General features: G+C 47.6%; 1 pseudogene; it reads right to left on the bottom strand.

Annotated features, from left to right (window-relative positions):
* Nucleotides 1-269: 269 nt before the first annotated feature.
* The window catches only part of LOC142470744 (uncharacterized), a 38000-nt pseudogene continuing 17786 nt past the window's right edge, over nucleotides 270-20483 (bottom strand).

Below are 20483 nucleotides of genomic sequence, written 5' to 3'. Positions count from 1 at the left end.
ATTAATGTTTTTTTCCTGACACTTGGCATCTCCGATTCTCTCTCCCTCTCTCTGACTGACTCTCGCTCTCTGACTGACTCTCGCTCTCTGACTCTCTCTCTCTGACTGACTCTCTCTGACTCTCTCAGAGAGAGGGAGAGTCAGAGAGGGAGAGAGTCAGACTCTCTCCCTCTGACTCTCTCTCAGACTCTCTCTCTCTCTGACTCTCTCTCTCTGACTCTCTCTCTCTGACTCTATCTCTCTCTGACTCTATCTCTCTCTGACTCTCTCTCTCTGACTGACTGACTCTCTCTCTGACTGACTGACTCTCTGACGGACTGACTCTCTCTCTCTCTGACTGACTCTCTCTCTCTGACAGACTCTCTCTCTCTCTCTGACAGACTCTCTCCCTCTCTGAGGGAGAGAGTCAGAGAGAGGGAGAGAGTCAGACTCTCTCCCTCTGACTCTTTGACTCTCTGACACTCTCCCTCTCTCAGACACACTCCCTCTGACTCTCTCCCTCTCAGACACACTCTCCCTCTCCCAGACACACTCTCCCTCTCCCAGACACACTCCCTCTCCCAGACACACTCTCCCTCTCCCAGACACTCTCCCTCTAACAGACACACACACACACGGGGGAAATCGGAACGGAATCGGAGCGGGGGGGATCGATGCAGGGGGGGATCGGAGCGGAATAGGAACGGGGGAGGGGGGTCGGAACGGAATCAGAATCAGAGCAGGAGGGCAAGGGGGAAGCAAACAGGCATGGAGCAGTGCTCACCTGACTTGCTGCATGAAGCAGGAAGAGGCGGGCCTGGCTTTGCAAGCTCAGATAGAGCTTGCTGCGGCCCCAAAAAAAAAATTCTGGCAGCGTGCCAACATGCGCCAGCCAATCAGGAGAGGGGGAGGTTTTTTGCCACCCCCCCTCCTTTGCAGAGAGCGCGCGTTGCCTGGCAGTGCTAGCACATCGCGAGCTGGGCCGCAAAAATACTCGTTGTGGGCCGCATGCGGCCCGCGAGTTTGACATGCTTGGTCTACAGAGACTCACAACCAAGATTTTCAGTTTTATATATATATATATATATATAATATATAAATATAGATAGATAGATGTGTCAAAAGGAGTGGTAGTGGACGTGGCTAAATGTATACAACAACAAAAATGCCCAAAGCTACTTCCAATGTGACAAAAAAACCCAGTACAATACCTATATATTCTCATGAAAAGGGGTCATGGAGTTTAACCCTTTGGCCAAAGCATTGTAATCCCGGGAGCCACATCAAGACAGATCCTGTTCGCAGGTTCCAACACCCCGTTAAAATTCTTGTAAGGAACTGGGAGTCACGCCACCCTCGGCACACTCCTGCCTTACCTTCTCCTTCCTCCGCGTTCCCCACGGCACGTCCTCGGGACCCGCGCTTCCTCCCGCAGTGCTATGCGCAGGCGCGCACCCGGCTCTCTGCCGAAGACACTGGCGGAGGGTGCCGCCTCCGGTTTGCGCTCGTGCACCAGCGGCACACACACATGACGTTTGCGCAATGCACACATGACGTGTGGGCAAAGCACACAAGCTCCACGTCAACAGGTATAATCTGTTACATAGCCTACACCTGTCTCCTGCACCTCTGCCTATCCGTTCCCGCTAAGGACGAACCTCCGTTCCACCTCTTCTCCCATTGGTCCCTCACTTCCTTATATGCTCAACTGTGCCACTGGCACAGTGGCTGAGCATAGTTAATGTTACATTGCTGTTTTCCTCAACTCTGCCTCCACAGTCCTGCCTTGCTGAACCTTGTTTGTGTACCGACCCGGCTTGTTTCTTGGACTCCGCACCCCTACCTTGGCATTTGGACGACAACTCTCCACTCGCCAACCCTGACCACAGCTAACAGTACCTCCAACAATCCAGACCTCCCCTACCCCGGCAAGTATAATGACGACCCGTACCTCTCCAACCCCACGCCGGCTACCTCGACCAACCTACACTCCAGGCGCGCCTTTGTGGGTGGCGTTTATATCCATTGCCACCTCAGCTCCGGGGTCCCGCCTTGTTTGTGGTGAGCACAGCGTGACAGTATGCTCAGCCCTACAAACATGGACTCCACTGAGGTGGGACGTGTTTTGACTGCGCACACCAGCACCTTTACTAGACTAGAAAAAGACCTTTTGCAGAATGACCGATGGATGGACCTGTTACAGCAAAATCTTTTGGCTCTCACGGTTCAGGTGCAAACTTCCACGCCATCCGATCCCATCGATGCTCCACCTACTACGCTGGTTAATGCTATTTCTTTTGAGCCTAGACTCCTAACCGTTATGCGGGAGATCCCCCACGGATGCCGAGGGTGTTTGAACCAATATTTTATATTCAATGTTTTATACAATTTTAAATCATGCCTTTTTGTTTTCCTTCCCAAGGATCCAAAGTGGCATACATAATCACTTTACTCACGGACGACGCTATGGCTTGGGAACAGAGGTCGGATCTAACGCAGGACATAAGATGGTTTGCCAAAGAATTCTGAAGTTTTTGACACCTGGCCGCAAGGTAACCGCTGCCTCTTCTGTGTCATATTTCCCAGGGAGATCGTCCGGTCGCCAGATACACCTTAGAGTTTTGTACCATTGCTGCAGACAGGATGGAATAATGAGGCATTGTATAAGTTTGACCCATACCTCTCAAACCCCGACCCGGCTACCTCAACCAACCTACACTTCAGACTCGCCCTCGTGGCTGTGGGTGGCGTTTATACCCATTCCCACCTCGGCTCCGGATTCCCACCTTGTTTGTGGTGAGTACAGCGTTACAAACATTTAGAAACTTTACCCCACAACAGTGCCTGGCTGACGTTACCAAGTGCCGTTAAGTACAGAATCAACTTAATTCCCAACCCCGATTCTGCGCTCGACTATTTCCAATCCAAGTTCTTAAAACTCTGTAATACCCATGCTCCACTACGCAGAATGAGTATGGAGGGCCCACCTTCCATGGGTTACAACTGACCTCATAGCGCTCTTTTTCAATTCAGGGATGCCTTGTGGAAATGCTACAAAGTAACTGGCACTACACAAGGATCCCAATCACTACAGATGCCTGGGGAATATGTGCACAAGGCAAACAGACGTGAGTCTTTATCTTCACTTTTTCCCGGTGACCGTGGGACAGCAGGACTAGTTTGATGATGGGTGGCAGTATGGGGGTTGTCTTATCCGGCTAGCTCAGGCTCAATTTCTGCCTTCTACCTGCATGGGCAGATTTATTGCTAGCATCACATTAACAGCCTCTATCTCCTGTCTCACTACAATAAGTTCAATATTGTGGACAACTAAGGACTTATTTATAGTCACTGTCATAATCTCCTACATATATCCAGAGCATAGGCACAGGGGTTTCCCCATTTTTTTTAAACAAAATAAATGGTACAAATTTAAGGACAATAACGCTGCCCACCAAAAAGGACAATTCTACTGGGAAATCTGGTGCTAAGGGGAGTGATCTGCACCGCTATGTCCAGTGAGGTGGTATTACAGCCCCCATATGTGTTAACGCATAATATATATGGTACCCCTACCTTTAAATACAATAAAATGACATATTACATCGTTTTGGGAAATATATTCACAGGCAATCCCAGTGCTCACAACAACTCTTGGGTCACGGCAGTGACCTTGATGAAAGGGATGGCAGAATCACGTTTAACCTTTACTTTAATCGTCCTGTTGCCGTTTGTCACAGAGCCCATGTTAGTTTATTTTATTAATTGCTTGTAATCATAAAAAACTGCACATGTACTGTAAGGTGTCAGACACCCATTTTCAAAGTCAAACTTATGGAAATACACTAGATGCTTATTATAAAATATTAATAAAAAAAAATCCTATTAAAGGATTTTCAAATAGTCATTTTTTTTACACGAAAACAGTAAAAATTCTACACTTGCCTAACATTTTTTGAAGTAATAATAAAAAGCTAACTATTTAACACAATTAGAAGAAATGTGATATGTTTTCATAACCGTTTAAAGATTATAACAAACTCCATACTTTTCAGACTATTATATTAAAAAGCAAACTTTTCTGTGTGCAAAACATTTACCACATTTAGAGCAAACATTGTTTTTCTCCTGCGTGAATTCTCTGATGTTTAACAAGTTTACCTTTCTGGTTAAAACATTTGCCACATTCAGAACACACAAATGGTTTTTCTCCTTTGTGAATTTTCTTATGTTCAACAAGATTACCTTTCCGGTTAAAACATTTCCCACATTCCGAACATACAAATGGGGTTTCTCCTGTGTGAATTCTCTGATGTATAACAAGGTTTGATTTACAAGAGAAATGTTTCCCACATTCAGAGCAAGTCATCTCTCCTTTATGAATTTTCTGATGTTTAACAAGATCTGAGTTACTAGTAAAGCTTTTCTGACATTCAGAACATACAAATGTTTTTTCTCCTGTATGAATAATTCTCTGATGTTTAACAAGACTACCTTTGCGGTTAAAACATTTGCCACATTCAGAACATACAAATGGGGTTACTCCTGTATGAATTCTCTGATGTTCAACAAGCCCATGGATCCGATTAAAACATTTCCCACATTCAGAACATACAAACGTTTTTTCTCCTTTGTGAATTATCTGATGTTGAACAAGAATATGTTTACGGTTAAAACATTTTCCACATTCAGAACACACAAATGGTTTTTCTCCTGTGTGAGTTCTCCAATGTTTAACGAGACTACCATTGTGGTTAAAACATTTCCCACATTCAGAACACACAAATGGTTTTTCTCCTGTGTGAATTCTCTGATGTTCAACAAGATTACCTTTCTGGTTAAAACATTTTCCACATTCAGAACATACAAATGGTTTTTCTCCCGTGTGAATTCTCTGATGTATAACAAGGTTTGATTTACAAGAGTAATGTTTCCCACATTCAGAGCAAGTCATCTCTCCTTTATGAATTTTCAGATGTTTAACAAGATCTGAGTTACTAGTAAAGCATTTCTGACATTCAGAGCAGTTATACACCATCTCTGTGGCATGTGTTTTTTGGTGAGTTCTATAAGCGGACGCATTATTAAAGTTTTTAGCACATTCACAGCATGTATAGCTATTTAAAGACAGGTTAGTGGGAACTTGTCCTACATTAATGTTTCCTTTGTTACAGTTTGTAATAGGAGTACATGCATATTCTCTCACTGTATGTTCTCGGAGTTCATAAATGTGGGAGTCTGAGAGATTACATTTTTCCTGTGAAATTGATTTCTTAGCCATAATTCTTACAGATTTTCTCAGACTCTGGCTTGGTATATTTTGACTAATGTGATGTTTTCCTTGATAAATATTGGTAGCACTGACATCTTCCATTACACAATCTGGTGAACAGTGCAACATAGGATATACTTCAGGGGAATTCCTGCTCACGAATCCAGCAGCTGGGAAAAAATGGGAGTAAAGAAATTCATTAACATCTGACATACAAAACTATTTTCAAACATCAGATTTCGTTTCAGATTGTAAAGAGACACCACAAACATGGTAAAATTTGAAACAAATTTGGTATTCAGTAACTGTTTCCAGTTAGAAGTGCAGAAAATCATTCAAAATTGCAATACACTTTATTTGTGAGGATATTGTTTTCCAGAGTTATCTATACTATAATTCTAAGTTGGATTTCGTTTTCCGTTTATTTGTATGTCAGAAGCATCAAAATCTCAGAAACGGCACCACGTAGCACCAGGAAACTTTCACTGTACATTCTGCTGCAAATTTGTAGGTCAACACAACTATTTTGAGCTTCCAATGTCATTCACCTCCCAAGTTATAGACATTCTAATGTCCAGCAAATTTCTTAGTGCAGGAGCAGAGGGGCGAGGTGCGTGGCTACTAAGGGAGGGGCGTGTCCTTGCCTGTGATGGAGCTGTGTGTGTCATGTGCAGTGATTCTCAACCGGGTCTCCATGGAGCAGTGTCCCCGTCCTTGGCTCTCCCCCCTCCGCTCTCCTCCTCCCTCCTCGGAGCGTGCTCTAGCAGCCCGGCACTTGGGAGGGGGGGAAGGAGGGGGGAGGGGGGGAGGAAGGGGGGGGGGGGCGAGAGGCTGCTGCTTCTCCTTACATGTGTGCTGAGGGAGGGAGGGAGAGAGGCTGTTTTTGCTTGCTGCAAACTTTCTGAGTGAGTGAGTGAGTGTGTGTGTGTGTGTCACTGTGTGTGTGTGTGTGTGTGTGTGTGTGACACTGTGTGTGTGTGTGTGTGTGTGTCACTGTGTGTGTGTGTGTGTGTGTGTGTGTGTGTGTGAGACTGTGTGTGTGTGTGTGTGTGTGTGTGTGTGTGTGTGTGTGTGTGTGTGTGTGTGTGTGTGTGACACTGTGTGTGTGTGTGACACTGTGTGTGTGTGTGTGTGACACACTGTGTGTGTGTGTGTGTGTGTGTGTGTGTGTGTGTGTGTGTGTGTGTGTGACACTGTGTGTGTGTGTGTGGTGTGACACTGTGTGTGTGTGGTGTGACACTGTGTGTGTGGTGTGACACTGTGTGTGTGTGGTGTGACACTGTGTGTGTGTGTGTGTGTGTGTGTGTGTGTGTGACACTGTGTGTGTGTGTTTGTGTGTGTGTGACACTGTGTGTGTGAGACACTGTGTGTGTGTGAGACACTGTGTGTGTGTGTGTGTGTGTGAAACACTGTGTGTGTGTGAGACTGTGTGTGTTTGTGTGTGTGTGTGACATTGTGTGTGTGTGTGTGTGTGAGACTGTGTGTGTGTGTGTGTGTGTGTGTGTGTGTGTGTGTGTGTGTGTGAGACTGTGTGTGTGTGTGTGTGTGTGAGACTGTGTGTGTGTGTGTGTGTGAGACTGTGTGTGTGTGTGTGTGTGTGTGTGTGACACTGTGTGTGTGTGTGTGTGTGTGTGTGTGTGTGTGAGACACTGTGTGTGTGTGAGACACTGTGTGTGTGTGTGAGACACTGTGTGTGTGAGACACTGTGTGTGTGTGTGTGTGTGTGAGACATTGTGTGTGTGTGTGTGTGTGTGAGACTGTGTGTGTGTGTGATACTGTGTGTGTGTGTGTGTGTGTGATACTGTGTGTGTGTGTGTGTGTGTGTGTGTGTGACACTGTATGTGTGTGTGACACTGTGTGTGTGTGTGTGTGTGTGACACTGTGACTGTGTGTGACACTGTGACTGTGTGTGACACTGTGTGTGACACTATGTGTGTGACACTATGTGTGTGACACTGTGTGTGTGGGAGAGAGAAAGAGAGAAGGGAGATTAGGAGGGAGAGGAAAGAGGAGGGAGAGAGGGAGGGAGATCAATCCGTAGGGGGTGATGTTTAAACCAAAATCATTACAAAATATATACACATTGCTTATTCAAAAGTATGAGTTAATTATTATTTATTACCCCTACTGCTTTACACATCTATTTTATGATTTACGTGTGTGTGTGTGTGTGTGTGAGTGTGAATGTATGTGTATGTGTGTATATATATATATATATATATATATATATATATATATATATATATATATATATATATATATATATATATATATATATATATATATATATATATATACATACATACACTATAATTCTAAGTTAAATTCCGTCTGTTTGTTTGTATGTCCGAAGCACTGAAATCTCAGAAACGGCACCAGGGGGCACAACGAAACTTCCTCTGGACATTCTGCTGCGGATTTGGCAGCGAGGGGACATGCCACAGCAGCGCGGGGAGTTGTGCCGCCAGCGGGGGGGAGTGGCCATGTTCCAGCAGCGGGACACACAAACACACACAGACATACACACACACACCACACACAGACACAGACACAAATCTCACCCGCACTACATCCAGCAGCGAGGAGGGAGCTGGGGGGGGGGGGGGGGCGGCGGTGAAATGTGCCGCCAGCGGGAGGAGGGGGGGGGGGGGAGGGACATGGTACAAAAGCTAGTACACAATAAAACTGGAAATCAGGAAGCTTATGTACCACATATTTCCGCTTCATTATGGGACTTGTATAGTTAAAAAATAGAAATGATTGGCAGATATGCTAATTTCTGATCAAGTTTCCATTTTATGAAATATGTTATATTAGCGGTGCGCAAACTGGGGGGCGCGAGACTGTCTGCGGGTGGCGCGGGGTTTACAGAGGCCCTGCGCGCTTCCCGAAGGCACTTAAATTAAGTGTCGGGGAGGCGGCAAAGGTCTCTGTAAACATCGCTTACCTTGGCTCCGGTGGCTTCCTACACGTGTCGCCATGGCAACGCGACTCGTGCGCCATGGCAATGTGACGTCATGACGCCACCGGAGTCAAGGTAAGGGGGGGAGGGGAATTTCCAGCAGGGGGGCACAGGGAAAAAAGTTTGCGCTCCCTTGTGTTATATAATGATTGTTCCTAGAGCACCCACCACTAAAGTGTTCATTACTCACCTGTGCTGATATCTGTAGGACTTTCCTTCTCCTTAAACTGCTGGTGACAACTTACATAAGGCTCTTCTCCTTGCTCAATCATTGATACAATCTCAGGCTTCACATTGACACATCCTGTATATGTCCGGGGAGACACGTATATATTTAATGTGTTTGCACCATACATAAATCTTATTCCCTTTATCTGCTATATTATGATGTCGAGTGTATTGTATTACTGCTGTGAAGCGCTGTGGACGGCGCTATATAAAGCTATATATAAATTACAGGAGCTATATGTATATCTTTTCATTTGACATATTGAGGGTAATATTTTCTTACCTAGAGACCGGAGGTTCTGGTAATTCTCCATCATCACATCCGTGTAAAGTTCCTTCTGTTCTTCTTTTAAATAATCCCACTCGTCCTTGGAGAAGTAAATTGCAACGTTATCAAACTCAACTGGTTCCTGAAAGAGAGAAAACTTAAAATGTTATTGTTTGTTTGGCAGGACAACAAAATCATCACTAGTATCAGAGCAGCCTCTGTAATTTCTGAGAGCCTCTTACTGTTCAATAAAGAATGTCTTGTGGCGTCACTCAGACACTGCATTCAGTACATTTGTACATTCCCTGGTACACTACATTATCTGTCCTATTAGGGGAGTATCTTTTACAGTAGGTTATCCGTTCTGGGAGTAGCGGTGGATAGTGAAACCGTTGAAAAGTGAGTCCCATGTTAATCAGTGGCGGTGAGCGTTGGATTCCGGCGTCGAAAAATGGCCCTTAGGGTTGCATTGGTAAAGCGCTGGATATGCCTTTCGTGGTAAAGTGAAACGTTGGATAACGAGGACTACCTGTATACTACATTATCTGTGCTTCTATTACAAGACAATCTTTTACATTAGGTTACTTAAAAAAGTCATAATGCGATGCTAAAAGATAAAGCAGTATCAACATCAAAATCAGTCTATATAAAAGCTTTAAAATACTACATAATGATTCATTGTAAGTTGTGAAACTAATACGGTTATGCAAATGGAAAATGTTGTAAAATGTATTTTTACATTCTTGCTAAAATAAGAAAACATAATATGAAAAAATAGTTTAGAGAAAAATAAAAATAAATATAACAAATATAAAACAGCACGTTTGTCTTCTCGTTTTGCATTTTGATGGATAATAATTTGTACATGACTGATAAATAAATGAATAGGATAATTTTATGTGAAACGCCCATAATTTGATGTAAACTCTGATTAACATCTCATTTGCAACACAAATGTGTATATAATAATGAAACTATATTGTAATGTAATGTAGGAAAATTAACATGAATAAAACATAAAACCCTCATTAACTCTTTCGGCCTTAGATGTCATCTCTGTGCAGATGATATGCAGATACAGCTCAACCCCATTATAGCACGATCCGCTACAACGCGAATCCGCAAGAACGCCGTCTGAGCATGGCTCCCGATTTTAAAACCTCCATTTTGCCGCGAGTTGTGGACCCCAAGGACCGCGTTATAACGGGGTTCAGCTGTATATCTATCCACCCAGACCCACAGTCCGGCAATCCAGTCCCAAGTCTTGGATTGCCTCCTGGCTATATCCTTGTGGGTGGCACTTTGCCGTCTTAAATGTTATATGTCTAAAACTGACATCCTGATATTTCCCCCTAAATATGGCCTAATACCACCCCTTTCCATCACTGTAAACTGTACTATCCATATATCCTGTCACCAAAGCACCTTGCTTAGGAGTGACATTTGACTCCTACCTTTCCTTCTCCATTCACATTTCATGGAATTACCAAAACTTGTCACTTCTCCCTCTGTAATATTGCCAAGATCTGCCCTTTCTTCTACTAAAACTCTAATGCACGTGCTTATCCTCTCCCATCAAGATTATTGTAAATACTGCTAACAAGCCTCCCTGCCTCAAAACTTTCTCCCCTACAATCAATCCAAAATTCAGCTGCTATAATAGTATAACTTTCTCCCCAAACCGTATTCTGCTCATCAGCTCCTTAAATCCTTCTTCTGGCTTCCCAACAAATTTTGGATACCCTGCAAAGTTCTCCTCCTTACCTTCAAGGCTGTCAACTCATCTGCTCCTTCCTACATATCAGCTTTTATCTCTCGCTATCCTGCTATCCACCCATAACCGTCCCCTTTCACCTCTACAGCTCTCTTGCCTTAAAACTTTTTCCTTCACTGCACTTCTGTGGAACTCCCTCACACTCCGTATATGCCAAGCACCTTCTATCCCAACCAGACACCGTCTCTCCCCACCTTCAAGACAAACCTGAAAACCCACCTTTAAAATGAAGGATCCCAATAGCCTGGACTTATGGCTATTGTCCCACAGTCACTCCTACCAACTACTTTGGCCAAGCACTGCCATCTACTGCACTTATTCCCTCACCAGCTGTCTCTGTAAATTTCCCAACATACCACTTAGATTGTAAGCTCTTTGGGGCGGGGGATTTTTTTTTCTTCATATTTGCTGAATTTTTTGTGCTTATAGTATTATAATTCCCGTTATGGTATTGTCAGTGTAAAATGCTGAGTACACTGTGGGCACTATATAAGTAAAGATATACATACAACCAAAAATTAACAAGTAAACGTAATTAGTACAAGTTAATTGAAATGTAACATCACATTTTTGCATTCTAACAAACAAGTCATGTAAAATAATGCTCAATATAAATAAAACCTCAAAATATGAATGGTAAAGTTATATATTTAGCTAAATACTCACCATCTGGAGCTGGAAGAAATGGAAGATGTAGTAGAAAGATAATTCACAGACTCATAAGGACTGCATTAGCTCCTGCCTTTTATACCGAGTTACTGTGTCCTGGTCCCTCCTCCAGCTCGTCTGTCCAATAGGGGGCTCTGGTGAAGATCCCTGACCAAACAGAACACTGGAATTGTCCAAAATCAGCTTTGCCCCTTGCCCACAGCTTCTCATGGTTTTCCCTCCCAATAGACTTGTTTTCCAAGGGCTGCTAAGTTCTTTAGGGTGTGTAATGTATATGGCAAAAAATACTGGGTATTTAAATCAATTTTGCAAATAAGGGGTTAACGTTGGTTACAAATTGTCTAAAAAAAAAATACAAGAATTATTTTTATGACAGGTCAGGACCCTTCCTGTTTTGGTGTTGATCTAGAAAAAGAGCTTAACCTGGGAGTCATCACTGATGGCTCACTAAAAGTGGAAAGTTTGGAAGTCTGTAGATAATACCATGATCACGGACTGTCAGCCTCAAAGAAAACCTTACATTCTTGAAATATCCCCTGTGAATGAGAGCGAGAGGTGATGAACATGTCACCACATAGTGTGAGGGCACCGATTCAGAAGGAAATGTACAGAACTTCAGCGCTATAGCCAAAGTGATAATAGTGCATATAATGTGGAAATTATATGTTACAAATAATATAATACAATGCATATACACAATGCAACAATATAATAAATTGTATAAGTGCAATAAGTGTCGAGTGCCATCCTAATTCTGAAGTTCTGCAGCCGGGAAGTCACCAGGATCGTCCAAATCCTATAGCGATAGTCCTTATAGAAAAATTGACCTCCTTGGTGCTGTTCTTCACTCCGTGCAGTATATATAAGAGAGAAAAATAAAGAAACAGTGTATAGTATCATACAGTGCAAGTGACAATAACACCTCTGTGAACAGATAGTTGGAACCGGATGTGGATACCTAGCGATGGTTAACTTCATATTATCATACGGCAGACCCATTAACCATTGGTACTGATAATAGGATACACCATTTGTGTATGGGATTTCGGTCAGATCTTAACCCCTTATTGTTGGCACACAGTGCACTTTAACACACAAATAAGGTGCTCATAAATTGATTTGACGGGTATTATCTTGATGTCAAATAACTCTGGAAGTCAGTGGAATTTCCTCAGCAGAATATCATAGAAAAAGACAAAAACAACATAGCACAGATCTACTGAGAAACAAAAATGTTATAATTCACATTAAAACGGACACCTGGTGTGTCACTCGCTTACTACTTCATCCTATTGCGCTTTTCAACACATTTAGCCTGGTTGAGGGCCCTGGGAATTGCCTTCTTCTCGGTCCGCTTTAGTCACCGCACTCGTCGGCTGGCTCTCCAGGATCATGCTCCACTCCTCGCGATATCCCGCAGTCAGTCCTCTGGCCCACCTCGTAGTAGGTTTCCTTGGGCAGTTCAACCAGGTATATGAAGCAGGATGTTTGGAGTAACCAACCTCACCCTACGCGTTTCATGATCAATGTCTCACTTCATCAGGGAGGATAATGTGTTGAAAAGCACATTAAGATGAAGTAGTATGTGAGTGACACACCGGGTGTCCGTTTTTATATGTTTTATACATTTTCTGTTTCTCAGTAGATCTGTGCTATGTTGTTTCTTTTCTTTAATATACTGCTGAGGAAATTCCACTGACATCAAGAGTTATTTGACATCAAGATAATTCCTTTTTGTGAGTCAAATCAATTTATGAGCAGCTTGTGTGTTAAAGTGCACTGTGTGCCAACATTAAGGGGTTGAGATCTGACCGAAATCCCATACACAAAGGGTGTATCCTATTATCAGTACCAATGGTTAATGGGTCTGCCGCAGGCTTAGCAATAGTGCCCAATGTCATGCAGTAGCTGCAAAGGCAAACAAGATCTTATCTTGCATCAAACGGGCAATGGATGGAAGGGAAGTAAACATAATTATGCCCCTTTACAAAGCATTAGTAAGACCACGCCTTAAATATAGAGTACAATTTTGGACGCCAATCCTAAGAAAAGACATTATGGAACTTGAGAGAGTGCAGAGAAGAGCCACCAAATTAATAAAGGGGATGGACATTCTAACTTATGAGGAGAGGCTAGCTAAATTAGATTTATTTACATTAGAAAAGAGGCGTCTAAGAGGGGATATGATAACTCGATACAAATATATTCAGGGACAATACAAGGAGCTTTCAAAAGTACTATTCATCCCACGGGCAGTACAAAGGACTCGGGGCCATCCCTTAAGGTTGGAGGAATTGAGATTTCACCAGCAACAAAGGAAAGGGTTCTTTACAGTATGGGCTGTTACAATGTGGGATTCATTACCCATGGAGACTGTGATGGCAGATACAATAGATTTGTTCAAAAAAAGGTTGGACATCTTTTTAGTTGGGAAAGGTATACAGGGATATACCAAATAAGTATACATGGGAAGGATGTTGATCCAGGGTTTAATCCGATTGCCAATTCTTGGCGTCAGGAAGGAATTAATTTTTCCTCTTAATGGGGTTTTTTGTTTGCCTTCCTCTGGATCAATAAGTATAGATATAGGATAAAGTATCTGTTGTCTAAATTAAGCATAGGTTGAACTTGATGGACGGAAGTCTTTTTCAACCTCATCTACTATGTAACTATGTAACTATGATAATATCACAATCTGAAGTTAATCATCGTTGGGTATCCACATCCGGTTCCAACTATCTGTTCACAGAGTTTTTATTGTCACTTGCACTGTGTTTTCTTTATTTTTTCTCTTACATACTGCACTGAGCACGGAGTGAAGAACAGCACCAAGGAGGACAATGTTTCTATAACACCTATTCAGAAGAATATCTAATAGATATTCCTAACAGTTGCGATGAGACGGATACAATAAGGAAAAACCCTTCAAATTTAGGAGGTGACAAGGGACAGATATCCATTTGTCACTCAATGTTAGGAGCAAGCTGGTCAAAATGAGTCTCGTTACATTCAACCAACTCGCCTAAACCTATGGCTATGAATTACATTATTCCAAGTATTATAGAAATAAAGTTAGGAGTGTGTTTCTTTATTCAGCCACATTTTTAAATCCAAAAGGAAGGTTATTTTTTGTTAAGTCGTAAAACTGTCACGAGGGCTGATGGATGGCGAGGGGTAGGTTTTATGTGTGTTTCAATGCAGAAGGTTTGGGCATAAAAGTTGGCATGTGTGAATAGAAAATGAGATTTCAACTAAGGGAATGTTCCTGCTGGAGCGCGTGAAATCTCAATTTCCATTCAACCCCCTTTGGGAAAAGATCTGATCAATGTAAGATGATAACGGAAGTTAGATACTTTGTTTATCTGCTATTATTTTGATGAGACTATCTGCATTTATTATAACTGTATGTTCTTGTAATAATCTTTTTCTGTAATCCAAGCACTGTATTTTTGTATATTAAAGCAAAACTTTAATAAGTTATACTTTGGGCACTAATTGAACTGTTTAAATGCTTTGTAGAGTAAAGGACATTTTCGGACACATTTTGCGACAACAGATGTATGTGACAAGTAAATAGTTTTACTTTAATAAACAGGGACATTACATTTGACATTTCTTTTGGTGGTGGCAACATATTAATGGATAGAGTGTAACAGAGTAAGGGTAAATATTAACTCGTTGAAAGTACCTCCCCAGGAAAAAGGAGACTTGGCTAGTTTAGCCATGTGTATTAACCGTGTTTGCATATTTATACAAGTCATGTGCTCACAAGAGTGCTGTTCCTAACAGATGGTATATGGGGACAGATTGAGACGAGATATTGTTCATTTGAGGGATCATTGCAGTCTGTGAGGAGGGTGGGGGGGGGGCAGTCTGTGTGAGGAGGAGAGGGGGGTGCAGTTTGCGTGAGGAGGAGAGGGGGTGCGTGAGGAGGAGAGGGGGGGCAGTCTGCGTGAGGAGGAGAGGGGGGGCAGTCTGCGTGAGGAGGAGAGGGGGGGGGCAGTCTGCGTGAGGAGGAGAGGGGGGGGCAGTCTGCGTGAGGAGGAGAGGGGGGGCAGTCTGCGTGAGGAGGAGAGGGGGGGCAGTCTGCGTGAGGAGGAGGGGGGGGCAGTCTGCGTGAGGAGGAGAGGGGGGGCAGTCTGCGTGAGGAGGAGGGGGGGGCAGTCTGCGTGAGGAGGGGGGACGCAGTCTGCGTGAGGAGGAGAGGGGACGCAGCCTGCGTGAGGAGGAGAGGGGGGGGCAGTCTGCGTGAGGAGGAGAGGGGGGCAGTCTGCGTGAGGAGGAGAGGGGGGGGGGCAGTCTGCGTGAGGAGGAGAGGGGGGGGGTAGTCTGCGTGAGGAGGAGAGGGGGGGGCAGTCTGCGTGAGGAGGAGAGGGGGGGCAGTCTGCGTGAGGAGGAGGGGGGGGCAGTCTGCGTGAGGAGAGGGGGGCAGTCTGCGTGAGGAGGAGAGGGGGGGGCAGTCTGCGTGAGGAGAGGGGGGCAGTCTGCGTGCGGAGGAGAGGGGGGGCAGTCTGCGTGAGGAGGAGAGGGGACGCAGCCTGCGTGAGGAGGGGGGAGGCAGTCTGCGTGAGGAGGGGGGACGCAGTCTGCGTGAGGAGGGGGGGACGCAGTCTGCGTGAGGAGGGGGGACGCAGTCTGCGTGAGGAGGGGGGACGCAGTCTGCGTGAGGGGGGACAGTCTGCGTGAGGAGGGGGGGCAGTCTGCGTGAGGAGGGGGGGCAGTCTGCGTGAGGAGGGGGGGCAGTCTGCGTGAGGAGGGGGGGCAGTCTGCGTGAGGAGGGGGGGCAGTCTGCGTGAGGAGGGGGGGGCAGTCTGCGTGAGGAGGGGGGGCAGTCTGCGTGAGGATGGGGGAACGCAGTCTGCGTGAGGAGGGGGGGACGCAGTCTGCTTGAGGAGGGGGGGACGCAGTCTGCTTGAGGAGGGGGGGACGCAGTCTGCTTGAGGAGGGGGGGACGCAGTCTGCTTGAGGAGGGGGGGACGCAGTCTGCGTGAGGAGGGGGGGACGCAGTCTGCGTGAGGAGGGGGGGACGCAGTCTGCGTGAGGAGGGGGGGACGCAGTCTGCGTGAGGAGGGGGGGACGCAGTCTGCGTGAGGAGGAGAGGGGACGCAGCCTGCGTGAGGAGGGGGGGACGCAGTCTGCGTGAGGAGGGGGGGACGCAGTCTGCGTGAGGAGGGGGGACGCAGTCTGCGTGAGGAGGGGGGACGCAGTCTGCGTGAGGAGGGGGGACGCAGTCTGCGTGAGGAGGGGGGACGCAGTCTGCGTGAGGAGGGGGGACGCAGTCTGCGTGAGGGGGGACAGTCTGCGTGAGGGGGGGGGGCAGTCTGCGTGAGGAGGGGGGGCAGTCTGCGTGAGGAGGGGGAGGCAGTCTGCGTGAGGATGGGGGAACGCAGTCTGCGTGAGGATGGGGGAACGCAGTCTGCGTGAGGATGGGGGAACGCAGTCTGCGTGAGGAGGGGGGAACGCAGTCTGCTTGAGGAGGGGGGGACGCAGTCTGCTTGAGGAGGGGGGGACGCAGTCTGCTTGAGGAGGGGGGGACGCAGTCTGCGTGAGGAGGGGGGGGACGCAGTCTGCGTGAGGAGGGGGGGACGCAGTCTGCGTGAGGAGGGGGGGGACGCAGTCTGCGTGAGGAGGGGGGGACGCAGTCTGCGTGAGGAGGGGGGGACGCAGTCTGCGTGAGGAGGGGGGGACGCAGTCTGCGTGAGGGGGGGCGCAGTCTGCGTGAGGAGGGGGGGACGCAGTCTGCGTGAGGAGGGGGGGACGCAGTCTGCGTGAGGAGGGGGGGACGCAGTCTGCGTGAGGGGGAGCAGTCTGCGTGAGGAGGGGGGGACGCAGTCTGCGTGAGGAGGGGGGGACGCAGTCTGCGTGAGGGGGGGCAGTCTGGGTGAGGAGGGGGGGCAATCTGTGTGTGGGGGGGGCAGTCTGTGTGAGGGGGGGGCAGTCTGTGTGACGGACAATATCCATTGCAATCAGATATCACAACTCTGTATATAAAATTCTGTATTTCTAATGAACCTTTGAAATGTTGGAACATGTCCCCTGTGTATTGGGCAGTAACCGGTCTCATTCCGCCTCCCATGCATGTTACACACCCGGCTCCCCCCTTCTCTGCCCCCTCACCCAGTAAGAATATTTAGCAGCAGCCATTCCCATGTGAGGTGAGTGCATGAAACCCCCATGTAATAGTCAGGTCTCTGCACACAGTGTGACAGGAGGTGCATGTGATCAGCGCTTCTGTATAACTATATTACACACACATAAGGAACAAGGCATTACTTCCTACCTGGGGGCAGCTGCAGCATGTGGAGGGGAGGGGAGGCACTCTGTGCTCTGATTGGCTGACCTCTGAGTGATGTCATGAGCTCCCAATGTGTTCTGGGTTTTGTAGTCCTGCTGCCTTCAGAGTTACAACATCGGATCAGGAGCAGGACTACAACTCCCAGAAGCCCTTGCTGAGAAGGGAAATAATCTCTTGAAAGTTAGCCACCAATCAGTAGAGGCTCAGGATGACTACATTCATTGGCTGCTGTATGCCATGTGATCACATCCCTTTGGCTGTTGTAAACTGTAGTCCTGCTTCCTATTCAAAGCTCTATGCTGAAGCAGGGGGGCCATAACGCCCAGAATCCTTAGAGTGAAACCCCATAACACCAGAGATCAGCCAATCAGAGGTTTATCCTCTCTCTCCCCAAGGCAGGAGGTGATGTTTATTTACTGTGTAATACTGACATTATAATAAATCTCTCTCTGATTTCTCCACTTCCCCCCTTCCTCTCTCTGACTCGCTTCTCCCCTTCTCCACCTCCATCCAGGGCAGCAGACATCTTTCCAGCCCCCCCCCCCCTTTCTCTTACACTCCCCCTTCATCAAACACCTCCCTTCTTAGGCCTGGGACCCGCTGCGCCCGGCGGCGTGGGCGGCCACACGAGCGTTCCCCAACAGCAGGGGAATCCTCCCGAGCCGGTCCCGGTCCCCCCTGGCTGCACAGCTCACTACACGCAGTGACGCGTAAGCCGCTAGGGGATTCAAGAGAATTGTAATCCCTAGCGTCGACACGTCACGTGGTGTGGCTGTGAGCCAATGAGGAGGGGAGGCTTCGGGAGGAGAGGCTTCGGGGAGCGGGGAGGAGTGTGGAGGGAAAGCAGCGTGAGTGCCTGTCTGTGTGTGTGTCTGAGTGCCTATCTGTGTTTGTGTATGTGTGTGCCTGAGTGCGTGAATGCCTGCGTGTGTGTGTGTCAGTCAGCGTGTGAGCCCGCAGCATCTCCCGAGGAGGGGGGGGGGGGTAGTGGGTCCCTCCGCTTAAACCACATACCCCCCCTCCCACTCCAGCCCGGCTCCCACTCCCTACAGACCGCATATTGCGGTCTGTGTCTGTCAGCGCCCCGCCTGTCTGCAGTGCAGGCGCGTTGACTGAAGGAGCGGGGCCTTAGCCTTACACTCACCCATCACACTTTCCTTCCCCCCTTTGTCTCTTACACCCCCACCTCTCCCATGCCCATATATTTTTCTCCACTCCCCACCCTCAATAACCTTCCTTACCAATATACACAAACACATACAGTGACACACACACACAGACAGACACAAAAACACACAGACAGTGACACACGTGCAGACAGTGACACACAGGCACCCACAGACAGTGACACACAGGCACCCACAGACAGTGACACACAGGCACCCACAGACAGTGACACACAGGCACCCACAGACAGTGACACACAGACACCCACAGATAGTGACACACAGACAGAGAGACAGGCAGCAACACACACAGGACACAGACAGTGACACACATATACATATATACATACATACATATATACATACATATATATATACACACATATACATACATACATATAAATAAGCCCTCTCCCCCCTTGGGGTTAGGGTTGCCAGATGTCCGGTTTTCACCCGGACAGGCCGGTAATTCCGTTGCCTGTCCGGTTGAAAATCGGAGGTAATACCGGACACATGTGTGTCCGGTATTACCAATGTTGCCGGCAGATGCGCAGCGTCTGCAAGCGCGTGGGCGGCGGTGGCAAGCGCGGCGATGCGGCAAGCGCGGGCACTGCAGGGAGAGCTGGTCTGCTGAGGCTGTGCGGTGGCCGGGCGCAGCCATCCTGTACCCGTGAGTGTCGAGTGAAGGAGAGGACAGCGGGGGCGCAGCCAGGTTCAGAGACGTCTGCTGCTTCCTGCCTGGAAATAAGGTAAGGGGAACATTTTTTGGGAGGGTGGGAGGGATTGATGCAGCATGGGGGCCAGCGGCAGTGGATATTCACAGTTGAGTGCAAATAGCCGCACGCCTATTCACAGTTGAGTGCAAATAGCCGCACGCCTATTCACAGTTGAGTGCAAATAGCCGCACGCCTATTCACAGTTGAGTGCAAATAGCCGCACGCCTATTCGCACTCAGTAGGAAATAAAATGGAAAAAAAATAAACATCCCAGCCAGGAATTGAACCCTGGTCTACCCTGCTGATAGGCTGTAGCATTACCAATTGAGCTATAAGACTTTCTGGTATAGAAGGTACACAGAGCACTCCCCTATTGACATTGAGCGGGGGAGCGAGCAGTGACGGCAAACATCCAATGGGGATGAGGGACTAGCCCCGCCTCCCACCTCCGCCACGCCTTCGCCCCGCCCCCAAAGCGCGCTCACTGCCTCACCTGTCAGGCCACAAAAAAGCACCAGCTTCTGCAGGCGAGGCAGAGCAGGAGCGCGGCCCGAGGCACCATGCCCGAGTCCTTAGGCTGCGGCCTGGGAGGGAGCGTGGCGTGCTGGCACACGAGCGCTGCGCCCTACTCACCCGTGCAATTTGTGGCTAGGTGCACGCTCATCTGGGGGCGCGGCCACAACGGCACTGAGCTGGTTCGCCCTCATTAGTTGAACCGCTTAGGTAGGCTGCGGTCCCAGTCACTGCCACAGCGCACGGCTCGGCCTGCGCTGTGCGTGTAAGCACCGCCCCACAATGGGGAAGGGCCCAGTACTCACCTTCCCGCTGAAGGTGCAGCCGCGCCATGCTGCAAGATTTTTTAAACTCAATGAAATTGAGTTTAAAACTTGCGACAGAGGCGTGACGTGATGGCCACGCCCCCGCAAATCCCCGACCACGCCCCCTCCCATCGCAAACTCCCTCTCTTCCTGTCAGACCGCAGAGCGCGGTTAGCGCTGTGCACGCTACGCCCCCCCCGCCCCGCCGGGCGCGAGTGTCACAGTTATGACTGGGACCGCAGCCTAACGTGACGCGCTTGAGGCGGAAATTCAATTTTGCTTGCTCTGCAAGCGTCTCAAGCCCAGATGCTCACCCTGGCCAGACACATTATGCAG

This window comes from Ascaphus truei, chromosome 20 (genome assembly GCF_040206685.1).
Source record: "Ascaphus truei isolate aAscTru1 chromosome 20, aAscTru1.hap1, whole genome shotgun sequence".
Taxonomy (NCBI): Eukaryota; Metazoa; Chordata; class Amphibia; order Anura; family Ascaphidae; genus Ascaphus; species Ascaphus truei.
The sequence above is the reverse complement of the archived record's forward strand: the minus strand, read 5'-3'. Positions and strand labels throughout refer to the sequence as shown.